The following is a 27,245-nucleotide window of genomic DNA, read 5'->3' on the forward strand; positions in this document are numbered from 1 at the left end:
AAAAATGAATGCTTCAAAAACTGTCTTGGGTGCTACCTTCAAACTTAACAAAGAATCAAAAATTTCTAATTGAGGATAGACATTGTTGGTAAATGAGAATTGAACATGACTGGTCATATGACAGCACTATATGCCTGCTTATTTGTAATGGGATTTGATGATTTTGATGATGTGTGGAAACATGGGATGCAGTATATCCTCTTTGTGGCAGATCTGGAGAAGAGTAAAATGCAGAACAATATCATTTTCAATCTGTACAGTTAGACTAATAAGCTGCCCCCAGACTACTTTGTCCAACCTTTTGGTCCATTTGTTGTAACTACCAGAAAATCATCTGAGCTCACTGTTTAGGAAAATACACTGGAGAAATGTGTTAGAGCTCCTGAGACTGTTGCATGCTCTGACAATCTAACTGCTATGTGTGAGGACAAGAAGTGTGTGCCCAGCAGCTACTCTTCCCTCCATTCCATTTCTCCAAATGTGACCCACATGCATGGGCTGATAGCAGAATTGCAGCAGGGCTCTCACTGCAGGTACCTGATGCATTCATCCTAAGCACCCAGGAACTGCTGAGGTATTGACTCTTGGAGTATCACCCAGGTGAGAGCAACATGCAAGGCCTCGTCCCAAAGAGCAATGGAAGTGTGTGGATCATGGCCATTCTCCTGTCTGATGTTCACTTCTCAGCTAATTCAAATCTATTCAGATCTTCTGCCTCCAAAGCCCTTTGTTCAACTCATTGAACTCTGGAAGAAATAATTCAGGGAAATGCTTCAGGCAATGGAATGTGAGCCTCAAGAAAGGTCCAAAGTTTTCTGCTCATAATGGGATCCCAGTGTCTCTTAAATTTGTGGATTACCTGATCCCTTTTTTCCTTTCTTAAATTGGATATTTATAAGACAGAAAATCCACAGTGTTTCAGCTTTCAGGAGTACAGTGGGAACAGCCTATTGTAGTTTAGGCAGGTATAATCCTGATCTCTCTCACCAGAATCCCCAGTTGGAAAAACAACTGGGAGAACAGGTCACTTTGTGTAAAACAATAACTCTGGGGGATTCGTGGCTTTGCTCTTCCCAGATTATGAGCCTAGACACAAATGTCTGACCAAAGCAATGGAGCCTTTACAGAACCTTTCCAAAGGAAGGGCTGGATGTTTAAGCTGTTTTCCTATCCCAACTCAGAGAATGACTTTTTTTGTGATCATATATCAACAAATAAACTTTTAGCTAAGCTGTGGGAACAAAACCAAGTGGTTTTGGCCAGTAATAACATCACAGTGGAGTGAGGATGATGCAGAAAACTGAATTTTCTGATCTTAATTTTTGTCTCGTATTTCTAATACTCTACTTGAAGTTAATAGATGACATTCTATCTTATTATATATATATATGCACTTAATAGAAACCACAACGTTTCTCAATGTTGAAATCCATATTCTCTGATAACTTAATTCCATTTCTGGATGCAACAGACCTAGATTCGTTTCTACACTAAATGAAAACAGAGTGAAAGGTATTTAATATCCTGTCATTGAGACAGTGCAGGCTCCTATTATACAGTGAGTAATATATTAGTATGTGATTTTTTTACTGTTAAAATGGTCTGGTGGGCTAATATAAGGGTAAGATTTGAGGATAGACGTTATTTTTACATCTAGGCTGCCCTGAATAATTTCACTCTATCCAAATTTTTGAACAGTCTTTTTTAAAGTAATCTGTGCTACTAATTCTTTATAATATTAGTTCTTTGAAGTAATTGATTTTCAAGTACTGAAGTTAGCAAAGCATGGTTTTTAAGACTGCAAGGCAATGTAGCATCATATGAAAACCTGATTTTAAAAAAGTAACACAAATTTCAAAGAAACACAGTATTTTTTAAAGGAAGGGGAAATTCAGAGCTCTGTTGGTTGTAACAACACATTCTCAAGGCTGTTGAATTTGTGATCTACAGCTTTTCACAACATTATACACTCTATAGCCAGATAGGATAAATAACCACTTGGGCTAGAGCAGCTTTGGTAATTTAATCTTTTGCTTTCATGATCTTAATTCTGTACCCAGTACTGCTGCATTGATGCCCAGTAGAGTACTGAGACTGGCTAGGATGAAGGTAATGTTCTTCCTGGCAGCCAGTATGGTGTCATTTAGATTTGCGACCTGAACTGTGTTGGTAACACACTGATGTTTCAGCTGTTGATACAGAGTGCTTGCACAGTTTCAAGGTCTTTGTTTCTCACTCTGCCCTTCAAGGGAGTTGGCTAGGGCTGCAGAAGACCCAGGCAGAACTGATCAAGGAAATGTTCCAGGCTTTATAATCTTACGCTCAACTAATAAGCTGGAGGGGAGCTTTTTCAAAGTAATCATCATTCAGACACTGGCTGGTCTGCAGTGGGAGGTGATAAGGGATTGCCTTTGCATCACTTGTTATTTTCCTCTTTTTTAGTTTATTTATTAAACTATCTGCATCCACCCACAATGTTTTTTTTTTTTTTTTGCTTTTATCCATCTCATTTCCCCCTTCTCTCTGTGAGGAGGAATGAATGTTATAAGACTGTATGTTTCTTTTTTCCTTTCTCCTTTGCTAGCTCTGTTGAGAATGCAGTAGACTAATACACACCATTCCAGACAATATCTTGCATGTTTTCCTTAAACCTAGTCTTGCAAAGAAGTGACAAGGCCACAGATTTTGAGTGTGCCATGTACTAGGCTGCATAAGGATGGTTTACTGACCCCATCTGCACAGAAATCAGATAGTTTGACTTGCAGCGTTTTCCTTGCTCACAGGAATATCTTTATTTCAATCCTATCATTCATTTGCACAAAATTGGAGACTAAGGCAGAAAACATGACTTAGCCTTTTATTAGCTTCATGTGTACAGCCTTTTGTGGGTCATCCAATCTGTTCGAAGTAGGTAAGAAATAGCTCGTTCCCTACAACACAAAAGCAAACACTTCAAAATTCAGTTTTAATTTTCACTTACATGCATTGTGTAATTCAGTGGTCTGGAAATAGGCATTAAATCATCTCTCAGTAGTGTTCGTTGATAGCACAAGAAGAGCAGAGTATGCTCTTAAATATGGTAAGTCATAGAATAAATTGCAGCCAACCTGCTGGATTCAAAGAAGGTCCGCAGTGACATAGTTAACCACACAATTATTCACCAAGGAACAAGAGATCAAAGCCATACTGACAGAATGGAGAATTTTAGCCCAAAAGTAAGTAAGTGATCAGGAGTGGGCATCTGAATAAGAGTTCCCATTACAGTATTCAGCCACAAATGTGTTGGATAACAGTAAGTATGCTACAAGGTACATTCACATAAACGGCATTGGTCAAGTTGGTACTGGAAGAATTCATCTAGTTCCAATGTCAGCATTTTTAAAAGGATATGGAAACACTGAGGTAAGTTCAGAAAACAGTTGCAAAAAAAGTATTTGCTGGAGGAAGTGGAAGGGAAATGTCTTCTGGAGAGAGATTTGCAAGCTCATTTGGATTAATTTGTAAAGGGAAAAACTAGGAGCTGACTTGACTCTGTCAGAGTACTTACAAAAAAAAATTGTTGATTCCTAGGGGACTCTTTGATCTAGCTGAGAAGGACATAATAAGAACCAATAGCAAAATTCAGTAGGTTCTCAAATTCAAATGACAATGAGTTCTGAGCCGTAAAATGCTCACCAGTGGAATCAAGCTGGTAAATGTCTCTGCAGTTCTATGGGTCAGGGTAGGATTTCCGTAGTCAACACATACACACAGCATTAATACAATGTGACATACACAGGAGGTCGGAGTAGACCAGCTCAGGTTTCTTTCTGGCTTTACGAAACACTGACTGCATGTGGTTTGTAAATATAGCACAGAAATCTCGGTAACCTGTAACTTTCTTCACTGGTCCAGGTAGCACAGAACAGTAAAATCAGCACACAATTTCATGGAGGAAGAAAGAGCTAAATGGAAGAAAGCGTATTATGGGATGGGGTGGCAACTTGTTTTCGGATTGAGATCTCTGGTGAAATTTTAGGAGTTAATCCTGCTACCTGAGGGTGCTTCTTTTTGAAACTGATGATTTGGACAGGTCTCTTTTTCACTTCTCCAAGGGTATTGAGTAGTGCATTCAATTTTTTTGTTGTTGTGTTGTGTTTTAGACCTGTATCTCTGCATCTCTGTACAAGTAGCTAGTGGCTATGACGTAGGTAGAACATAGTCTTCCTCTCAACATAAGAGAAGAAAACTGATATCCAGTCTTTGGTTAATGCAAGCATAACTCACAAGTGCAGTTTTGCGAATGGTTTATATCTGTACCATCAGCCTCACTCTTTGGCTTGCTTGCTGTTTTTTTCAGAACAGTAAGCAAGAAGAGTTGCTTTTTAGAATTCTAATGTGCAACCTGTGTCACTCAATCCCTAACTCTCTCACTCAGTGCTTCACAATGCATGGTGAAACCCATGAGTGCTGAATATTGTGGGTCACTCTGTGGTTCTTTATCCAAGTAACGAGTCACTTTCACACAGCTACTACTTTTTCAGCACTAGGTAGTTTTTTGGGTTTGTTTTTTTGTTTGTTTGTTTGTTTGTTTTTTCAGTTAACAATGATTAATACTTTCCTGTAGATACTGTGCTTTACCATGATATGTGTTTCCTTCCACAGTATTTTTCTGTTTGTAGAGTGAACCTATGTTTGCCCATGCTTTATGACTCTATGAAAGCCTGAAAACTACAGAGGAAAAGTTAAATAAAACTCTCAAAAATGTATGATGACTTAATTTGGGCTTTAAAGCTGTGAATTTAAACCCTGTCTTGGGTCTTGAACACACAGACTGTAACACTCAGTTTGAATATTCCCTTTCTGAAGCATCGTTCAAATAAAAACACAGTCACTTTTTTTTTCATTAAATCTCCCAGAAAACTTCTGTTTTTTTCTTTTGACATCTTTTTCCACTGCAGTCTTAATAGTTGAATTTTGGGTAGGAGCTTACCTTGCATCTTTGGAGGATTTCTCCTTAAGCCACAGTGTTGTACAGTACTTTTCACTGACCCAAGTGCTGGCTTTTCATTTCTTCCCAAATAATACTCATAACCCATTAGCAGACCTAAGCATATATAGATAGATCTGGCACAAGTCATTATCTCTATATGGTTACACTTGTACAAAACAGGGTTCTGCAAGTGCACAGAGTACACCTGACTCTTCTCTGGCACAATTCCCTCTAGATTCTGTTTTTCTTCCATCTTCCCAAAGGAACCCCACTATTTGGTTTTAAGACTCCTCAGGCCCTGCTGCAGAAACATGAACAAATGCACAGCATGAACAAACAACAGCATTCCATGTTTTAAACCTTCTAAGCAGAAGTTCTGATACCCAAAGCTTCTTCGTTGCATCATCACTATAACGTCTTGGATGACCTTCAGACAACTACAAGGCTTCCAGGTTGGGATAGTTGCGTAGTTTTACCTATACTGAAAGAATAGAGAGAGACATTTACAGAAGCTGATTCCTTGCTGCTATTTATTTGGGAGATAGCCCAAGTATCATGCTCCAGAGATACCTATTTTCTTTGACTCACAGAAAACAGTGAACTTTGGCCATATCCTTGGTGAGTTTAGGGTAAATGAGGAATGGATCCATTCATGAATTGCTAGCGTGCCATCTCTTCTCCTACTGACAGTTTATTGGGGATTTTATTAAAGTAAAATATACTACTTGTTTTGGGGCAAATAACCTTAAATATAGGGATACTTTGAAATTTTGCAGTGGCAAGGCATGCAAAATCACAGGTAGTGATGTGTTCTAATATTTACATATGTTTTGAAAAACAATATAGGACATCAGATACATCTAGACCTAGGTAAGTGGTACACAGTATTATATTCTTGCCTCGTCAATTTTAGGAGTGGAGTTCCTACTCTGAGCAGTCTAATTCCCAATAATTATGCCTCTCCAAAGAAATTAAGAGTTTTGTTAGCTTAAGGATGGGCACCATAATCTACCCGTATTTAGCTCTAAGAGAATATGTATTTCATTGATAGAGGAGAGAAATATGAAGGGATGACTTTGAACTGGAGAAAAAAATGTTTCAAAGTGGAGGGACACATTTAAATGTTTAACCTCTGCTTGTATTAGCCACTTCTTGGCTTCTATGAAAGCTTCTTGGCATGTGCCCTGCCTGGGGTCGAGTAGGACGTGGGAGAGACTGTGCTTGGATGTCTGAAGTACTACCAGTTGGGGGGGGTTGGGAAATGTGTAGCATTCCAACAGATATAATTAATGACAAGTGTTGTTGTCTTTCTCCTGTGCCATCCACCCACTGGCTGCCTGGTGCTGACCCCTTGCTGTCCTGCTGACCTTTCCAAAGTTTATTTTAAAAAGGCATCCTTGCTTTTCCAAACTTTTCAGCTGGGCTTCCCTTGGGCTTCTTGTTCAGTGCATGCCCAATACTATGCCTGTGTCCACCGCTAAGTGATCAGACACAAGTGTTTCCATTAGAAGGATGATTAATGGAACCTTCCTTGGGAATGGAAAAAGGCAAGTGGGTAATAGAAGTCAAGAAACGTGTTAAAACTGAACAAAAGAACTTTGTTTCTTTGTTTCAGAAGGGATTTATTGCAGCAAATTGACCAAACTCTGTCACTCGCTTGGGTCCTGCCCACATCAGTAAAATATTATAGTTGTTTCCTCTGTGGTAGGCTTGAGAGAAGCTTGTGCTTTCAATCCATTTCCCAGTGAGCAACCACATCAAATAAATCCACCAGTTGAATCGGCTTCTGTGTTGGTAGATTTAGTAGATGTAGGGTTTAATGCTGTGTAATGCAGGTGCATGAAGTTTTGTACATCTCAGTACAAAGTAATAAAACAACGCCCAGGATTGAAGAGTATATTGGAATCTGATCTAGCTATTGTGAGAGAGCAGCTGTCAAGTTACTCCTGCCTCGTAGCATTCTCCGAGGAGAAAAGAGTATGACTAAGTCCCTCATTTGCATGATGAGGATCACAGAACAGTTTCTGTATGATCTCAAGCCTCACTTCACCCTCTGTTTACCATTTTCTCATTATGGGATGTTAGAGGCAAAGAACTGCCTCTTCTGTTTTCTTTTATTAGACCCTTTTAGTGCCCAGGGACAGCATCCATTCCCTCAGCCAAACTGACTTGTGCATGGATGGCACAGCATGGGCATGGTGACAGATTTTTCACTGCTAAAAGGAGTTGGTAAAAACAGTGGATGAGGCTTAGTGAGAGTGGGAGAGGCTAAGAGCCCCGTGCTGCCTCTTCACTGGAAAAGCTGAGGACTGAAGTTTCTAGAGCTACTGGTAAGGCCTTCCACAACCCTTTGTAAAGAAGCAGCTTCCCTATTTTTCATGATAAATCAGGGCTTTTGTTGCTTGTTCTTTCTGGTCTAATAGTATACTAAAAGTTTTAAGAGAAAATGATAATGTTATCTTCCCACAAGCCAAACAGAAAGGACAGTTCCTCTGCCTGCCAAACTTTGCTGTTCTTCAGAAACAATCAACTGTAAAGACTTGGTAAGTTTTTATTCAGCATGTGCACATGTATTCTTTATGGAATCAATTTTTTTTTAGGGCTAAAGCTTGATCCTGTTGCCAAAGCAAGAAAAACCATGCAATTCCACTGTATTGCAATGGGGAGACTGAGGCTTGGGGCTGGAGCTGCCGTTTTCCACTTAGCAAACCAGATGTGAATGAGACTCCTTTGCCACCTGTACATCACCAAAAAAGTTTATTCCATGTTTTGTTTGTTAAATCAGTTCTGCACGCTTTCCTGCCCTGCCCCATGTCTAAATCCCACAGTGCACAATGTGCTGGAGAATGGCTGGTGCTGCCTGGCATCTCCACGTGCCTGCACAGAGGAAAGGGCAGCCCCTCCCCTGCATAGCAAAGGCATTCTGTTTTTATGGCATCTGGGCTGCTGCAGCTGTTATTAGGAGGGGTTTGCTCTTTTTAGAATTTATTAGCAAATTAAGCATGACATTTAGTAAAATATGCAGTCCACATTGTGAATGTGTAGCTATTATGCAAAAAATATCAGTATATGATTGTCACAGTTTATTGAAAACTCCTTCTTGCCCTTATCCCAGTGAAAGGTGAAGATTATATTCTGACTGAACGTTCAACTTAAAAGTACATTTATTCACTTTTTGGTTTTGCCTTTAGAATTCAAAGTAGTATTCAAATTTAAGTTAGAATTTCACATTAAAAACAATATCAAAATATTGGGGAAAACTGATTGTCATTAGCTCTTCTTATATGCCTGGTTTTGATGATATCACTGCATCACATTTAACACAAGAGAACTAGTGGTCACTAAGAGCAAAGATTGTCTTGTGCTTCCTGAAAAGTGCTCTTTGTGAACAAATGCATTGTTAACTCAATATGCTACTGCATGTGTAAATAAGACCTAGAAAAAATGAGATGTTAGCAATTCAAGATTAGAAGCACATATGGCTATATGAGGGAACAGCCTTTATATAAATGCTGAATAAACTTTTATAAGAATGACAATGTATTCAGTTTACTACATTTTTTTTCCTGTTTTCTTAGTAAATAAAATGTTCTCACCCTGTTAAGTCTAAAAATGACTTTTTTCCCCAAGATTTTTGAGTTTTTATCAGCTACCACTCTTCATTTTTTTACATATATATGTGTGTGTGTGTGTGTATTTATATAGGTTTTTTTTAACTGCATTTGAATGATTGCTATTCCCTCACTGTATTGTTAATTGTTGCACTCTTTCTGGAGGGGACTAACAAGCTTTGTCAGTTCATTACTGCTCCTTTTGTTTTCTTTCTATGATTAATACCCATTGTTCATACAAAGTTACAGTTCAGTCAATTGTAGCCTAAAGAAAAGAATGAGATTAATGTTAAATAAATATAAATTATTAACCAATTTGCAGAGATGGTTGATTTCCATGAAGTAAGTTTCCTTACTAAGTGCATATATGAATGACAAAATTTCTCTATGGCATAACTAGAAACCAAGAAATGCCACTGCTTTTCCCAGTGTTTGGGAAAGGGAGGGTGGATGTTTCGTATCATTAAATTCTGATTTGAGTTACAATAATTTCCAACCTTAAAGGGTATGGAGTGGAAACAGGCCCAGAATGAGTAGATTGTAGACTTTATTTTCACAGCAGCTGGCTTAATCCAGTGCATTAGAGTCCTTCATATTTTGTGACCTGCTCCTTGTGTCTAACCTAAGAAGTATGCAGTGTTTTACACTTTCAGGACAACATCCACAGAGAGAGAACTGGCTGTATCCTTTCACATCTCTTTTAGACATAAGGCCATGTTAATTCAGATAATTTACTTTTGGCTGCCAGGGAAGAGAAGAACTAAAATCCAAAGGTGGAGGCCTGGTTTCCAGAAACACTGTATTTTCCTGAGAGAACCAAAAGTGTTTCATCCTGGATTCCTACCTGTGCGACCTGCTGTAGGGAACCTGCTTTGGCAGGGGGGTTGGACTCGATGATCTCTGGAGGTCCCTTCCAACCCCTACAATTTTGTGATTCTGTGATTTAAATGTCTTGTTTTGTGTATAGTCCATAGCACATAGAGATATGCTGTTTGGCAGATACATATTTCTAAAATTAGGCTGAATATTCCCATATAGCAAGAAAATATGAGGACAAGATTGTATCATGGAGGAACAGGTTGAAATGCTCTATTGGTCCTAGACTCATTTTTATGTAGCTGGATGTGTGTTGTAGTTTAGTAAAGGCACACAAGAGAGCTATTACCCTCACTATAGGAATTAAGTTGTCTTCTTTAAATTTAAGCAAAGTATTCCTTATTTACGGGGAAAATGGTTAGGTAAACGTAGAAGTGTTGATGTACTGATGACTGTTCCAGGAATTTGCTTTATTTTTTATTAGAACCATTGTGTTACTATCTTTTGCAGACTGACATTGGTTTACATGGCAGTTGGAATGATCTTCTCCAGTTGTATAATCACAGGCCAGCATGCGAAATCTGTGGGTGGTTGTAAGAGATTTTCTAGGCTTCTTTGTTTCAGGAGTTTGGTGTCCAAACATTATACGAATTGTTTATACCGATTTCATTGTGAAGGAAATAATAAGTCTGATCTCCTCCTCTCTTTATTGTAACTGGATAGCATAACATTTATCTCAAACATGGTTTCGGTGAGGTCTTATTTGTGATACTTGAAAAGTATCACTGTACGGTGTGCATGGTCATGAGTGCATTTTCTCCTCTTCTGGTGGTAGCCTTATAAAGCTAGCATTTCCTTCATGCCGCCACTGTACTCTTTATGTGGTAGTTACAAATATCAAATTCTTAGCATAAAATAAGGTTGGGCATATCGTTTTACTGCATTTTAATTAAAATTAATAGTTTTCCTTTTATTTTTACATTAGTATTTTTGCTTCTATTGTGAGTGTGTTGATTTTAAACAATTTAATTTTGCTCCATCGTGGAAGAGTAAAACTGCTTGTAGGCTGATCCTGGAAATCCTCTCATGGAGTTTGAATGCATGAGGAGGCTTATAGGAATTCATTTGCATAAAGACAGCTTGACTAATTAAGGATTACTATTACTTATCTTAATAAAATCTTTTAGTAAGGCACGGCTGTATACTAATTAAAATGAATCATATGGAATAAATATTGGGCAAAATAGCATCCTGAAGACTTTTCTTCTCAGCTGTGGCTGAAGCAGTTACTTTTCACTTCCATGCTTTACACGATAATGCTGACTTACTCAGACTCAGTTCCTTACACAGCCTGAAGGTATTCATGACAGGCCACTGGAGACACACTAATGCAAGTATAGCTATTTATCTACCTTCCCAGATAATCAGAGACACTATATAACAGATAACAGAAAGTTAACACGCTCAGGCTCACAAAGAGAAAGCACAGTATACGGAATATGATTGTATCCTGCAGGTTAAAAAGTCATTGAAAGGCAGAAGTAGTGGATTATGGATTCTGCTTTTACCACTTCTGAGCTTTGTGTTAAAGCAAGTGTTGGGTGAAGAACAGAAATTATCTTGGGGACATAGGGTGCTCCTCAGAACAACTCAGTAATTGTCATGATCATTTTAGCTTACAGTGTCAGGCTCTCTCATGCAGTATCTTTCAATTGTGAATCTTGAGTTACTCTTTCTGCATAGTGGCCCAGTTCAACAGCCAAATCTTCTCTATCACTGAAGAGCCTGAAGACTGGATTCTCATGTTGGAGCTGGAACATGTGTCTTGTTTGCTTAAAGCTAAGAAACTAAAATCTGTCTCACCTTTTCCTGCTTCTCCAGTGGTCACCTTATCAGTGAAAACAGTGAGCTCTGCTCAGGTCTGTAGTAGAGCTGGAATTGCTATCGTAGAGAAGGATCATGTGTCTGTGGGTCCTGTCTGACCGATCTCCTGGATCCTCTGTGCGTGAACCTGGTTTTGAGTATGAACTCTGGAGAGTAGCAGTTCAGCCACAGGTAGCTCCATATCCAGCTCATGGTTTTCTCAGGTTCTTCTGAGAAACCCGCCTCTTTTCTTACACCAAATAAAGAAGCCAAGTACTTAACTTTAGACCTTTGATTTTATTCCAAGGATGTGCTATTTAAAACCTCGCTCTTACAGTGCCTAATTTGTAAGCACCTAAATTCTTTATTGAATCTAACCCTGACAGGTTATTTTGTAACTAGCAAGATTTTGCATAAGCTCTTTTTGACATCTGTGGTTAATGGATTTTAATAATAGCTTCTAAAATGAAATGATAAAATAGCCGTTAGCAGATCTTCCAGACTAAAAGCCAGCTGTTCGGCAAAGTTATTGGACATGTATCTGGGTGGGTTTCTTTGACTGTAACTGTAAGTGGAGGAAAAGCAGGTCCATAGTTGCAGAGCTCCGTTAATCAGAGTCAAGGAGTGCCTAATCTGCATTGCTGAGCTGCCAGCTGGAGATGTTCCTGAACTCTGAAGTCAGAGTTCTTGAGAAAACCTGCTTTCTGCTTGGTAATGTCTCAGTTTAAGCATTTGCTGGGTGACAGAGTACCCTGTGTGTTCTCTTTTTAGCAAAGAAGCATGTAGGACAGCATTCATGGAGACAACCTGGTCAGTATTAAATGTGGAGGTTGGTGGCCCTGCCTGAGGTGGGGCTTTGGAGATTCATGACCTTGAGGTCTCTTCCAGCACTGGCCATTCTGTGATTCTGTGATTCTGTGATTCTGTGATATCTGGAAGCATCTGGTTCCACAATGTTAGTAGTCCTTTTATCTTCCTACCTGTTTCAGTAGCAGCCAACACTGGGAATCACTGACTGTAGAGCACATTCAGGTACAGATAAATTAACATAAAAATGTAAATAGATGCTGAATCTGAGGGTAGATTTAGCCTATCTATTAAAAAGGAGAGGTGTAGGAAATAATAGAAAATTTGGAATAATACTGTGAAAATTACATCTTCCACTTCGCAATGTGGATAGGAAAGTAGCAGATACTGATTTTAAGTAAGGACTAATCTTTCAACCTGCCTTTGCTAAAGAAATGGTTGAATTTTGTGGTACAATAGCAGGGTTGGGCTAGCCAAAAACAAGCAAATAATCAAAGTTTTACTAGAGTTTTTTACAATGCTGTCATTTAACTTGATCATTGAAGTGATGAATTGTTGAAGGCAGACTAGGCTTTCTCCATTTTCTATTTCTCCTTTAAGCAATAATCAAATGTCCCTGAAAGGTAGAACTGTGAGGCAAAAGGAGGAACAATGAAGTTAGTTATGATACTGCTTCTGTACTGTAAAAAGATAGGCTGAAGTATTTTATTTGAAGAAACAAAGCGTATTCAAGCATGGAAAGGGAATGGGTGTACAGAAATAGCATAGTTTTCTTTTGTTGCTAGAAAACCAAGGCATTTTCCGTCCTTGCTGTACAGTAAATACAAACTTTGTGCCACTTGAAAGATATTCACACACCTTTAGAAAGCTGAGTCCAAGCATAATGCTCAGCCTCTCCTCCGCTGCACTGAAGGGCTAGGTGAAATACAGCTGGCATTCTATTCAGCAGATTCAGCAGTGCCCTCCATGTCCTCCAGATACTGTCAGAATCCTCAGATCCAATTGGTAAATTGGAATTTATACTTGTAATCTAAAACTGTAAAATGCATGTGGAAGAAGTCCTCTTTTGAAAAAATAAGCTTTGCAGCTTCGTTCTTATATTAGTGTGTATGGCACTCTTCCCTAAAAAGCTGTTTTATTTTGCAGTTCACCTCTAATTCCTGACTCTGAGAGCTGGGATTGCTGGACGCTGTGTGCTAGTGAGGAATGTATAGGAGCTTAACAGCAGGAGCAACAGACCCAGGTTAAAAACTCAGTGACCAGGAACAAACGTGCCCTTTATTTCATCTCCCAGCTAAAACCCTAGATGCAGTTTATTGGCTTTAAACTTTTCTCATTTAGTAGAAAAATCTAAGCTCAGTGTTTCTTCTTAATCACAGCCACTTTAAATGGGACATATATGGCACTATAAATTAAAGTTGCACAGAAGTATTCTTTGTTCAAAAGACTTGGAAAATGTTTGACAGTTAACTGTTAAATGGTATCTAAAATACCTGGAATTTCCTTTAAAGAAGTGCATGCCTCTGCTGAAACTGGCAAAATCAAATTTACACGAAAAGATTATCAAAATGTGCTACTTGATCTCAAAGTTGAGAGCTAAGTATACACCTGAAAAATATTCAGCTAAATTTGTTCCCTAATGTCACATAGCAGATTAATGACAGAGTCACTCTTTTGAATGAAACAGATTTTTTATCCCACGTAACACATCAAGATTTCAAGTATTTTCACTCACTTTGAAATGAATTAGAAATCTCTTGAAATTTTTCACACAGAAGAGCGAACAAGTATGAATGTGTCACCCCACACCCCACACAACAGCCCAGTGGTCATGTGTGGCACTTCCCTGTGATTTTCTGACCGCCATTTGTTCAAGACTTAGAAAGACTTTCCTCAAAACTGAGGTGTTCTCTTAAAATTTTTGTTTCTTCATTCAGTGTCCTTCTGAAAAAGAATTTTGACTGTCTCTCCTCCTGACTTCTAGTCCAGGTCCCATCCAGCTGGCCATACATCCCCACCAACAAATACGTGAGTCACCTCTTTGAGGGACAGCAAGATCTGCAGCATCTTCATAATACTTCTAGTGTAATTTTCTTCTCAGATTTTGGGTCTTGACATAAAAGGGCTGGAATGAAGGATATGGTGTTGTGCATACCCAAGTGAAGGCAGAGAGCCAACAAAATGCTATTGTAATTACAAGTGAACATTCTTGTATCATAAAACTGCAAAGAAAAAACTATAAATCAGAGCTGTCCTGGTGGTCCCTGGCAGCAAAGCACAGGAGGTTTGAGCTCATTCCCTAAGCTAGCCAAGACTGGGATCCTCATGGAGACAGCAGTTCATTCCAAGGGAAGGGAATTCCTCGTGTCTCCTGAGTGATGGTCATGAAACGCTGATTTTGGTGGGAGTCAGATCCAGCCTTCAGCCCTGCAGGAGTGATGGTCTAAAAGTGCTGGCCATTGTGGAAAATAAGCAAGTGGAGATCTGGAGGAATTTTATCTTCAAGTGCTCTGTCAGGGTGTCTAGGAGCCTTCCACTTTCAGTTAGGTCTGCACTATTGTCTACATCCCATGTTCAATCATTCATTGTTATATCCAAGTAAGTAAGATTGTCCATGGATTGTTACCTAGTTTCATGGTTCCATACACTGACTCATGGCAACAGTGCTAAAATACTGCAATGGGAATAGAAAAATGAAACTAATAGTATCCAAAGTATCTCGACTGAAGTTCCTGTCACTGATAAACATGGGCTCAAACTTTATCTTCATTTAGAAATGGGTCCTTCTGCTCTCCTGGAGCATTTTTCTTTTTTTTTCTTTCTTGTTTCTCATGGACATACAGCTCTTTAAAAATCATTGGTCTGTCTGGATGTTTTACCACTTTCAAAAACAAGTCAGTAGCATGAGAGTGGAAAAGCTTCAAAGCTGTTAGCATTGGACAGGTTTCTAGAAACTTTCTGTAACACAGTCTGGGGGGAGGAGGATATTTCCTGTGTATCCAAAAGACATGGCTTGAGCTGAGCCCACATTTACAAACAGCTGGGGAGGGGCAAAACAAGATGATCTACTGTTGTGAAAATAAAAAATTAAAAAAACAAAAACAAAAACCTGAGAGTGTGCAAGTGCTTACAGCAAAATAAACCCCAAATTGACAGCTGCACAAACAGCACTTGCCCAGCAGTGGTAGTTAGTCACTAGGAATGCCCAGTTTCCCATCAGATTAGTAAGAATTTATAATTAATAGCACATTTAGCATCTCCTCTGTTAGCTTAATCTGCTAACCTGATTGTGGAGGAGGTAAAGGAGACAGAAATTCAGGGTCCTGCTTTGCTGAGCACGTTATCTCCCTGTTGATATAGTGTGAGATGAAGACAGACAGCTTTTCCAGAATCAGCCCCTCCACTGGTTTAAGAGCTGCAATCCTAAAAGGTGAGGTGCTCCTTCCTTAACAGATGTGACCCCCTTCAACTCTGATAAACTTCCTGAAAAGATGAGGGAAATCTGTGCCACACAGGATGTGCTCAGCACATTGAGGGATTGAGTTAGTAATGTCCCTGATAATTGTGGATACCTCATTGTAGGAGTCAGTTTTTATTTAAATTTTTTTAATAGGAGTATACACATCTGTCTTTATACCCAGCAGCTTTTCTGGCCCACAAGAAGTCCTCTGTGAGTTTCCCCAACTGAGCTCAGTGGGATCTCTGTCAGCTGCAAGATTTATGTCATCTTTTTCAGTCCTGAGAACTGTTCCTTAAGCTTTTCACATCTGGATTTAATTGGAAAGACATTAAAAGACATTAAGTGTGCTGGAAAAGCATATTTTAGAGAAGATCTTTATAGGCACTTCCATTAAAGGAGCTGATGGTTGTAGGTTAAAACGGGATGAGGATAAGCCATCAACAGTTAGCAAGGACAAAATTACATTACAAACTGCTTCAGATGAGAATTTCGGTGTGTAGCTCTTGGGCCTGACTCTGATCTCACTTAAATCAACTTCAATTAGGAGAAAAATACTGGTTAATGCAGTATAAAAATACACTGAGATCAGAATGAAAAACTTCTGCCTTTTGGAAACACTCAGATTTCTAATTACATGCCATATGTGCTAAATATAACACTTCTAGCTGTCAATCTAGATTTGGTACTTTGTTGGACATACACGCACACTTGTAAAATGAGACTTGGAGAATGAAGAGAGGGATTGGTCCTTACTGCTTTCAGGGTGGAAGCATCCTTCTCTGAATAGCTATGTGTAGATTGCAAGAGTAGAGTTACACAAAAAACAGAGATACTACGCAATTTAGTGTGTGGACTTTGCTGGAGATGTTGTAACGCAAGAATCCGGATCCCCAAACACTCCATTGTTCAAGCTCTAATGCGCTGCTTGACTGCACCAGTGGGCAGCCCTCTGTATTAAGTGTAATCTATTGCTTTTGTCTTCAAAGTCAAGTTTCTTGTCATATTTAGACTGACACACACTTATAATCTACGTTAATGGACTTGAACAAACACTCTTTCATTTTAAAACAGCTAAAACCAAGGAATTTGATATTAAGGAAATCAACCCCTTATCTAAATTAAAGTGTATAGACTTTAAAAATAGTAATGTGTCAAATGTTAATGAACAAAAATAAAGAATTCTTTTGTAAGAATTGGAATAAAAAGATATTCTTTAAAACATTTCAACAAAAACCCATTTCAATGAAAAAAACAAGTTTGTTAGAGGCTCTCACCTGTTTCTCTTTGAAGTGAGTCTTTTAATCTGCTATGTTGTGAAAAGTATTTAATATTAATGGAAATATTACCTTGCTGTGTGGTAGTGGAAGGAATGAGGTACTTGAATTACAGTCATGTGGTTTTATTTTCCATCGTTGCATACTTTTTCTCAGAATCTCCCCATCCCTCTTGGGCTATGATAAAATGCATGTAAACTAACAAAAGTGCCTAATCTTGGCCAGCCATGTTTGTGCTTGTGCACTCTCCCTTTATTTCAGTTTCCTTATCTAGAAAAACAAGAGTAATAAAACTAGCTCTCGTCCTTGGGTGCCGTTTTGTCTTATGAAGAACGTACTTGCAAATAGAGATGAAAAGCATTTAAACATTAATGATTGTGTTTCACAGGTAGAGTTTACTTTGCATGAAAGAATAACCATGCTGAAGTAAGCAGAGTAACACATAATCTTTACAACTTCGTTGTATACTAATTTTTGTATATCAATTTCTGTATTATTTTGTTGTATATTAATTTTTTATATGAATTGGATTTGAGAGTTCACAAAAATCTCTTAATATTCAGTGAGTTTAAATCAGCACTTGCCTAGGAAAAACGCTTAAATAATGGAATAAATGCTTATATCTTGTTTAAATGCAACACAGTTTAGAGCTCATTCGTTTTACTGGAACAAGTTCTGGCAACATGTATGTTATTAACAATATGCATCAGGGCCCATTTCCCGGTGGAGAATGACAGGGTCTTTACCTCATTTAAGGACTGGGGAAGTGATATGAAGCAGTACAGAACTGTGACCATCATGCTGATGAAGGGGATGGTCTGTTGTGCTGTGTTTTAGAAGTCACCGTGAAATCTTACGCAGCCAAGAAGCCTGGTCCACTTATTCTAAATCACTTTCTCCTGCAGTACTCATAGGGTTAATGACACTGGACTTGCAAATCTACACAGGGATGTGTAGAAATGCCTAGAAATAAATAATTAAATAAACCAATTTTTTTCTGAGAACGCAGCTGACAAGGATATTTTCCAGCCTTCAGTGGTGAAAGAGACAGTGATTCATAGCCTTTCTTCCCTGCTGGTGCAGCATTTTGCCTGAGGACATACATTCTGCTGTTTTCAGTTTTAGGTTTAAAGTCATACTTCTTAAAATCTCTTATAATTTTTGTCTGCAGCTTCTCAACCATTTTTGAGTGTTGCCTAGATTGTACGATATACCTCTACCTGTCCATCCAATCACTAGCATCTAAATGCCCTCATCTGTAGTTACTGAATGAACCTCTGTTACTTTGGTGTGTACCTCCTTCTGAAAGTTAGTACTTAAGTAGTTTCTGGCTGAGGATACAAAATTATAAGCAAGATTACTTTGAATTTTAATCGCTGCCTGGTGGAATTCTCTTGCATATAGAGTAAATGCTTGGAAATTTAATTTTAAATCATTTTCACTATGCCGATTAGTAAGATGTGATGATGCATTATTCTTTCCATCTTTATTCTTTCTTTTGTAACAATTTAAGGAAAAATGAGAAATTTAAAGATAAATATGCTTCTAAAGAATTTATAAGCTTTTAATTCAGATCCAGTGAAGACTGAAAAGGCAGTGAAATGACCTGACAAAGGGAGCTTGATTAGGATTTAATTGTTGATACTTGGGCTAAACTTTCACACCTCATTTCTTCACTATTAGAGGGTGTAGACACACCTCAGTAGATACTAGCACCGAACCTGAAAGCTATTCTGAGCTATTCAGAATGAATTACTAATTTACTGATTTCCAGCATCAATTGTAATGCAAAGTTAGCATTTTGTTATCACTTGAAATTACTGTTCCTCACAATAGAGTATATGTGAAGAGAAAGAAGTCTGAGAAGGTGCAGATTTAAGAACACTTCCTCTCTGAGTTTCTTACCTGAAGCTGTCCCTTCATATCTTACTCTCACCTGAAAGTAAAAATGAATTGAAAGTTGGCAAACAGACCAGCATTTCTGCCCCTGATTCTAATATTAAGTTTCTTATTCCATATTGTTTGATCAGGTACTCTTCATTAAAAACAAAACAAACAGACAAACAAACAAAGAAACCATAACTTTTCATTATTTTAATAATTAAGTGCTTTTCATGTGTTTTTTTCTCCTTGTGGCCAGAAACTCTTGAATTACCATTAAAGCAATAGAACTGTCTTGCTTCAGGTAATCATGCTGCTGTTTCATAGGTTTAAAGGTAATGCTTTGCCAGTCATTACTTCTGAAATTACTTCATGGTCCCAACTATGGTGATGGGTTATCTAGTGTGATTCACATGCTAGAATATAGCATCTCCTAAGTGACTCTTGACTGTTAATTCAGCTAGTCCCTGTACTGAAGTAGATTGTTGAAGATCTGCAGAAATGAAATGTCATGTTCAATAGTGTTTTTCACTCCATCCACTTCTTGTAGTATTGAGAGGCGTGGAGGGTTTCAAACCATGAGTATGTGTGTCCAATAAAACTAGGTGGATGAAGGTGACATGATTGCTGTTGTTGATAGAAGCTCTGTGTAATCTGTAGGAAAGTTTGTTCAAGAACAGTTAATCCTTACTTTATGATTACCCCCAGAAAGCTGGCAAGGTCAGACTTTACGTTGATTATATGTCATTTTAACTGGTGAATGCCTGAGTTGCCTTGGGATAGCATTAACTACTGCATGGGACTTGTTCTAAGCTACGTCTGTGCAGCTTCCTTCTTAGTTCAAACATACTGGGTTCCTTCTATCCTCCAGCCTTCTTCTCTTGACAGGCGCAATCAGTATCCTTAATTGTAGTGCCTATCAGGTGACTGTTCATTTGTGCAGACATTAATCAGTTTGGAAAATGCTGCTTCCATGTAAATTACGTGAGCTAATCAGATTATAACTCTGCGTTTTTCATGCATATCAAAAACGGTGCGAGGAAAGGGCTTAAAGTCATTTAATTAAGGTTTACATTGTGCTGTGTGAAAAGCCTTTCTGAATTTAATTTTTGAACAGATGTTAACATTGGTTCACATGAAATCTAATCAACTGGGGAGAACAGTACATTGTGAGGAAAGCAGTGAGAACTCCTAGCAGAAATTATCACTTCCAGTGTAGTGAAATCATTTAGAACAGAAGCTGTTGGGAAAAGGGATTTGTTTCAGTAACCGTCTCCTCATTTCATTTTAGCTTATATGTTGCCAACCTGGTGAATCCAGGGGGATTAAATGAAGATGTTAAGAAATCAAATCTTAGCTACCTCATGCACATGTGTGTAAGTCTACACATACAGATATTTCTTCCCTTTATGCATCTGTGTGTGCAGTTTTGGATGTGGACAAGTTAAAGGTGGAGGCTTGGTCAGAAATATCTTCATCAAGAGGAAGCAAAAATAGCAAGAACAATATTTTTAAATACATACAGAGTTTAATAGTTGCCTAACTTTGGAATACTAAGTCCTCAAACTCACCTCAACAGCTGTGATGTTGGGTTGTTTTTTTTTTTTCAATTGCCATTAAATGTTAAATTTAAAGCTGCATATTAAAAAGTCACGAAATGCATGCCATTACTGATGCAGACAGGATTTCTGCAGAGTTGTTGCACAGAATGATATTGCCTTCTGAGGCCTCAGCTGTCATAGAGCGGAGGAGAACCTTCCTGCTTTGTGGAGCACCATTTCCTCTAGCTTAGAAAGCAGATGAACACTGAGTGTTTGTAAATACACTTGCAAGCAGATTGATTCATTGCATCAACTCTGCTATTTTCTAGGCTTTTGGTTTGCGAGGGTAATCAAGGACTAGAGTTCGGTGTTTCTGTTCTTTTCACCTGGCATGCAAGCATTTTCTGAAGCGTACACTCATATGTGTTCATGTATGTACATGTGGTTTAAGATCACGAGTCATTTGCAGATTCAACCTTGTTCTCAGACCCATCTATTAAGATGGTAAAATCTTGTCGCAGAATCATAGAACCATAGAGTCGTTTGAGTTGGAAGGGACTCTTAAGGGTCATCTAGTCCAACTCCCCTGCAATGAACAGGGACAGCTAAACCAGGCTGCTCAAAGCCTGGTCCACCCTGACCTCGACTGTCTCCAGTTATCCACCATCTCTCTGGCCAAGTTGTTCCAGTACCTCACCACCCTTATTGTAAAAAACTTCTTCCTTCTATACAATCTAAATCTCCCCTCCTTTAGTTTGAAACTATTTCCCCTTGTCCTGTTACAGCAGACCCTGCTAAAGAGGCTGTCCCCTTCCTTCTTATAGCACCTCCTTAGGTATCAAAAGGCCACTATCAGGTTTCCTCAAAGCCTTCACTTCTCCAGACTGAACAGCCCCAGTTCTTCCAACCTGTTCTTGTAGGAGAGGTGTTCCATGCCTTGGATCATTTTTGTGACCCTCCTCTGGATGCACTCTTAACAGGCCCACATCTCTCCAGCACTGAGGACTCCACACCAGAACACAGTGCTCCAGGTAAGGTCTCACCAGTGCAGGGTGGAAAGGCAGGATCACCTCCCTCATCCTACTTATCACGCTTCTTTGGATGCAGTCCAGGATACAGTTAGCTTTCTTGGTTGCAAGGGTACTTTGCTGGCTCATGTCCAGCTTGCCATACAACAGTACCACCAAGTTCTTCTTGGCAGAGCTATGTTCTGTACCAACTTCTGTACAAGTAACAGCTTGTACTGATAGCAGGGGCTGCCACAACCTGGGAGCAAGGCCTTGCACTTTAATATGTCGAGCCTCATGAGGTTCACCTGGGCCCACTGCTCAAGCCTGTCTAGATCTCTCTGGATGGCATCCTGTCCCTTGGACATGTCAAATGCATCACACAGCTTGGTGTCATCCACTCACTTGCTGAGGGTGTACTGAGTCACACTGTACATGTTATCAACGAAGATGTTAGAGAGCACTGGTCCACGTACCTACTCCTGAGGGACACCACTTGTCACCAATTTTCATCTGGACATCGAGCCATTGACCACCACTCTGTATATAATCTAGTAACCAGTTCCTCATCCATCATGTAGTTCAACCATCAAACTGATATCTTTCAAATTCGGAGAGAAGGACATTTTGGGGGACCATGTCAAAGGACTTACTGAAGTCCAGATAGATGACATCAGTGGCTTTTCCCTTGTCCACTGATACAGTTACACCATCATAAAAGCAAAAAGGTTGATCAAGGACCTGCCCTTGGTGAAGCCATACTGATTATCCCATATCACCTCCTTCTCTTTGTTGTGCCTTAGCATAGCTTCCAGAAGCTATCCATGATCTTCACCAGCCAAGAAGTGGGACTGACAGGTTGGTAGTTCACTGGGTCACTCTTTCTACCCTTCTTAAAAATGAGTGCTGTATTACCTTTTTTCCGGACACCAGGGACTTCACCTAATCACCATAACTTTTCAAATATCAAGAGTTGCGTGGTGACTACATCAGCCAATTCCGTCAGTACTCTGAGATGCATCTCATAAGGACCTATGCCTTATGGGCATGCAGGTTTCTCAGGCAGTCGGAAACATGATCTTCACTTACAGTGGGAGGGTCATTTCTCCTTCGGTTCCCTCCTTTTGAACCATCCACTTGAGGGCTGTGTATAGAATAGTTACTAGAGAAGACTGAGGCAAAAAGTTGTTGAGTACCTCAGCCTCAGTCCGTTGTTACTTACCTGTCTGTATTGCTCACTAGAGGGGACTTTCCTTTTCCAATTGATGTACCCATAAAAGCCTTTCTTATCCTGCTTTGCACCCCTTACCAAGTCCAGTTCCAGTTGGGCCTTGGTATTCCTGATCCTAGCTCTACATAGCCTAGCAGAATCTCTGTACTCCTCCCAGGTTACCTGTCCCTGCTTCCACTGTGTGCATTTTCTTCTTGCTCTCCAAGTTTGACCGGTGGGCTCTGTTCAGCCATGCCAGTTTCCTATCTTCCTTTCCTGACTTCCTCCACCTGGGAATGGAGAACTCTTGTGCCCCAAGGAAATTTCCTTAGAGATGTGCCAGTACTGCTCTGCCCCTTTGTCCTTGAGGACAGATTCCCAAGCAGTTTTCTTGACTAATTCCCCAAATCGCTGGAATTTGACTTTCCTGAAATTCAGCTTCCTGATTTTACACTTTGCCTGTTCAGTATCTCTCAAGATTCTGAACTCCGGCACTGCATGGTCACTACAGCCCAGGCAGCCTCCAATCCTGGTGTCACTAATCAGTACACTTGTATTGGTGAGCAACACATCCAGCATTGCATCCTCCCTTGTGGAGATGTCTATTACCTGTCTCAGGAAGTTATCCTCAATGCATTCCTGGAGCCTCCTAGATAGCCTACAACTCGCCATGCTACTTTTCCAGCAGATATCAGGGTGGTTGAAGTCCCCCAGCAGAACAGAAGCCTGTGAACATGATGCTTTCTGTAACTGGAGGAAGAAGACTTCATCAACAGGCTCCACTAGATCAGGTGGGCTATAGTAGATCCCAAACACAAGTCTCCCTTTGTTGCCACTGTCTCTAACTCTCACTCATAGGCTTTCCACTTGCTCATGGCCATTCTTCAGGGACAGCTCTTCACACTTTATTCCTTCCGTGATGTAGAGGGCAACATCTCCATCCCTCCTACCTCCCCTATTCCTTCTATCCCTTATTGCCTACTGTGGACCCTTCATTCATTTAGAAAAACGACAAAATGAAAATTTTCAGTTTCATAGACTAATCTGAAATGCAATATGGATTTAAGGGGAAAAGCACGAAGTACATATAAGCTAAAACAAATGGGAAAAACTTGTCATGAGGATGTGGGCTTAAACGCACATGGGCTAGTGTAGTGCCTGTCTGCAATTCTTGCTAAAAGTATGATCTAATGTTACTAGATTGTCATTACAAGATGCTTAATCCCCAGAGTGAGAAACAGGAAGAATATTTGCAAGTTTGAATGCTATTTACTAATTGCCAATTGACTTGAGGAAAGTTAAAAAATGACTGGAAACATCCATCCCTGTCCTGATACACACACACAGTAATAATGGAAATGGCAGCCAAGACAAACAGCTAGCAGCGCGGTGCATCCTGTTGGCATCGTATTTTTGGCACTGTTGTAGCTACACAGAAAACAAGTGATACAAGAAATGTGTAAGGACATCTGTTCTGTAACCTATGGGGCTTCACTCACAAAACAGTTGTAAAATCTTCTGGGGGAGAGAAAAAATTCTCTGTATCTGTGCAGATGCTCTATTGTAAGAAAAATATCAATAGAAGGAAGTGTTGAGCCTTGAAAAGAGGAAATTGTTCACCAGATTCACTGTCAAATGTTCCATTCTTTTCTTTCCTTTTCATTTAATCTAAATTATGTGCCATTCACAAGTTAAATTTAAGCCAAGCCATGTAAATCCATTGGGACTAATAGAATTGAATCATAGATTAAATTAGCCTAATGTCTGCTTGTAGAGCTTCTTCACTGCAGTTTACTTGGGTTCTGTGTCACTGCTAATTATTCAGGTCACAGCCTTCAGCTACCTGCTTCCTTCCTGAATCCAAAATCTTCCTGCCTGCCTAGGAGTATTACAGGGCAAGGAGAAGCATTAGGGATATCTATTAAGGTCCAAAGTATCTCACTCTATCTTCCATCCACTCCTCTTCAGTCACCTCACACTAGTAGATATTTTTAAATGAAAGGAACTTTCCCAAAATGCAAAAGTTGTTGCAGAAGTTGGGATATATGTAGTTAGGCTTCCTCCACAGGTAAGCTACAGGGAGAAAGACATTTTTCCATGCAAAACAAATCAAATTTCATGTAAACCTGGAATACATTAGGAAACTGGAAGATAAAGAGGGTCTGTAAGTTGTAAGAGTTTGGGAGGACTTGGGGAAGGAGAGCAGCTGGAGATGTTGAATGGGAGAGCACTTAGGAGTGGGAAAAAGAAGAGGCCTAGGTAGGGGGAGATTTGTAGTGAAGTAGAGGTGTTTTCCTCTGCTGTTAAAGAAGTCCAAACTCTGAAGAGGCATTAATGAGGGAAGACCAGGGGCACTGGATTGGCTTGGGAAAGATGAGGGAATAAGTCAGAAGAAAGGGAGTAGGGACTCAATAGTGAGAAACCTGAGATTTTGAAAAGATTGTCAACTTCCAGAGCAGCAAAGGTGAGAAGGCCATTGCTGAGGACTGATGCAGGGGGCTGGCTCTTCAGCAGTTCACACAAGCACCTGACACTTCTGCCTGGAAGGTCAGGAATACCAAATACAGGATTGCTTTCCTGCTGCTTGACTCTTTTATAATTTGGTTTTAGTAATATGATGTACCTGAGATCTCACCTTTTATATCACGTTTTGATTTGGAAAGGGCATGGTTTGAAGAAGGATGAAATGGAGAAACGAGGTCATAACGAATTACAAGAATTAGGATTTGGATGTTGTGTTCTTATTAAGAATGTCTGTCTTTACTCATCTTTAATCTTACCTTCATTTTATATGTTTCCTTGAATTGTTCTATATTTATATCATTGACACCCATATAGTAATGATCCATGCTTACAGGCAAAGGATTTCATTATTGTGTATTGCAATACTCCTTCCCTTCTTGATAGAAAAGACTTTCCCTTTGAGACAGTTGCTCATATTCCTCCAGGACATTCCAAAGCAGTTTTTTTTTTTGTTTGTTTGTTTGTTTTTTTTCTTTTTTTTTTTTTTTTTTTTTCTGGAAAGCAACTATTAAGGTTGCTCTGTAATTTGTGTGATCTGCCTTGCAATAGCCAGTTCTGGGAGTAGAACAGTAGTGAGTAACATATGTACTTATTCAAAGCAATTCTAGAACGGAAGATTGGGTTGGTCCAATCAATCTCAATGATTTGAGGGTTTCAGTGACCACTTATCAAGATCAATCTGTCCTGCATATCACATGATTACGTTGTGATCTAATTTTGAATGAAGCATTACTTGGCACTGCTTGTTACTATGATCAGGGCCTCTCAGTCTAAGCCACTGTACAAACAAATAACCTGAACAAACCATCCTTTCACAACAAGTTTACAGTTCACACGTCAGACCAGGAAGCTAAGAATGGATATTAAAAAAAGTAAACAAGGTAGATTTGAAAAAACAGATGGGATAGCAATAAAGCTGTAGGAGGAGCAGATGTCTCAGCTTCCTTCTCACAGTACTACCTAGTAAAGTTCTCTGGGCTACCATACATAAGAACAAATGAGACCTGGTTGTTTGTTGATGTCAATAAAAAATAGGTATGAGAAGAAAGGAGATTCTTGCGTGCCACCCCTTCAATTGTTCGTGGCTGGTAGTTGATAGCCCATGTTCAACTGAAATACAATACAGAAACAGCCCTGTGTACGGAAGCACAGGAGCCCAATTTTAGCCTCTCTCTCACTTGCTGAGCAATGCTTGCATTGTGTTGGAAATAATCCCACAAAGAGGAGTAGGTGGGAGAAATTAGGATGTAGAAAGGTGTTGGGTTCCTGGAAGAAACAGAAAAGTTGAGAGGAGAGAAGAAAAGCCTTTGCGCCTTTGGGAAAAATTGGTTTGGCTGGAACAAACTTAGCGATTTCACTGTGTGATCAAGATCCAGAATGGAAAAGTGATCTTTTCTGATCTGGTGATCAGAGCCTATAGGAGCTGGGAATGCACTTCTGAAATGGCAGGCTCTGTCAGGTGGCAGAGAAAGAAATGTCTCATAAGAAAATGCAAATATACCAAGTGTCAAGAAAACTAGAATAAATGGGGAAAGGAAGGATACTGAAGGATGATAAAACTGTTAGATCCTTCAACAGGTGAAGCTGTGTCTGAGGTGAAGGTCTGGGGTTCAGCCATAGCAGGGAAAAGTAATAAAAAGGTGTAGGCAGCAGATATTTTAAGATGAAGGGAATCATTATATGAACGGATGGGAAGAAAGAACTAGTAGAGAGCTGGACAGATTTCAGATACAGGGGGCATAGAGCATATGGAAAAAGAAGAGTGGACAAAAAGCAACAGTGATAATCTGATGTTTAAGAAATGTTTAGCTTTTTATTTGCATGCTAGCACAAAAACCATGAAACCTCACAAACAAAAAGATTCCTCTCCATACGTTATGGGTGGGAGTACTGTGTACAGCCTTCTGAAGCTTTGGCAGCTAGTCATTACTATAGACAAATCTGGGATACACGGACTTTTAGTTTAGGACAGCCTGGCAATTTTTGCACTGTTATTCATCTTGCCAAAATACACATTGTCTGATAATATTTAAGTTGTATAAACATACCTTTCAAGGGAAGGAGCTGTTGAGAGAATCCAGGCAAAGAATTAGTTTGAGAGCAAATCTAGTACTTCATTACAATGGCAGCCTCTGTTCCTGACAGAGCCTTTGCTGTCCAGAAGGAACGGGAAATTAAGATAGAGACATTGATTCTTTCTATCCCAGCAATGACAAAGACAGCAACTTCCAATTCTCTCAACAGCAGTTGCTGGCTTCAACTTCAGCAGCAGTGCCAGAG

At 39.4% G+C, this 27,245-nt stretch overlaps 1 protein-coding gene across 5 annotated transcripts in view; it reads left to right on the top strand.

The window, feature by feature from the left end:
• Window positions 1-27,245, top strand: part of STAU2 (staufen double-stranded RNA binding protein 2) — a 165,590-nt gene that overhangs the window by 135,399 nt on the left and 2,946 nt on the right. The gene's annotated exons all lie outside the window — the stretch shown is intronic.

The sequence above is a fragment of the Lagopus muta genome, chromosome 3 (assembly GCF_023343835.1).
Source record: "Lagopus muta isolate bLagMut1 chromosome 3, bLagMut1 primary, whole genome shotgun sequence".
NCBI classification, from domain to species: domain Eukaryota; kingdom Metazoa; phylum Chordata; class Aves; order Galliformes; family Phasianidae; genus Lagopus; species Lagopus muta.